The 746-nt window shown below is 40.6% G+C and overlaps 1 pseudogene; it reads left to right on the top strand.

Annotated features, from left to right (window-relative positions):
- LOC113182206 (U6atac minor spliceosomal RNA) lies at positions 1–112 on the top strand (annotated as a pseudogene).
- The last annotated feature ends 634 nt before the right edge of the window (positions 113–746 follow it).

The following is a 746-nucleotide window of genomic DNA, read 5'->3' as shown; positions in this document are numbered from 1 at the left end:
GTATTGTATAAGAAAATGTTAGCATTTGCCTTACAAGGACAGAAGAGGCCCTCAGGTCTGTACAACACACCTTCAGCTAAAGCCTTCCACCTGCTTCCAATCCTGGTTTTGAGAATGGAATCAACTATGTGATGGGTACAGGGTGATGAAAATGTTTTAGATAGTGGTATTGGTCACATAATATTGTGAATGTACAAAATGCCACTGTACTAGTAGTAAACTTGGTGTTATATCTATTTTACCACAGTAAAAAAAAAAAAATTCTCCTGGTGTCTCACATTATACTTCTGTGCAATGATTATTTAAGAAGTGGAGGGGGTAGTTTTGCTTAAAGTAGTGTCTTCAGAAATGGGGGAAATGTGAAGACCCATGCTGGGATGAAGACTGCTGGAAGAGACTGAAAATGTTTTCTCTCCCATTGGGGAAAATATTAATGTATGTCTACACTTCCTGCCATCTTTGCAGTCCATCCCTGGAGGCCCTGGCTTCTTGTAGCTCCTAGCTCTTTACAATGCCTTTATCTTGTTTATCTCATTTCAATTTTCCTCCACACTTGGCAATCTGCCCACTGCTGTGATTCTCACTAAGATAATCCTTTTCCTAAAATCCCTTGCAGTTCATGTGGTGTTTAGGAGTTAGTTAAGTGATGTTGACTGTTGAAAATAAGTAGAACCCACATCAGGCTCCATGAGCCCCCCCCACCACCACCCTGGATACTGTTGATTAAGGAAAACCAGTCTTCTTTG

The sequence above is a fragment of the Urocitellus parryii genome, chromosome 9 (assembly GCF_045843805.1).
Source record: "Urocitellus parryii isolate mUroPar1 chromosome 9, mUroPar1.hap1, whole genome shotgun sequence".
In the NCBI taxonomy this organism is placed as follows: domain Eukaryota; kingdom Metazoa; phylum Chordata; class Mammalia; order Rodentia; family Sciuridae; genus Urocitellus; species Urocitellus parryii.
Note: the sequence above shows the minus strand (reverse complement) of the source record. Positions and strands in the feature narration are given on the sequence as shown.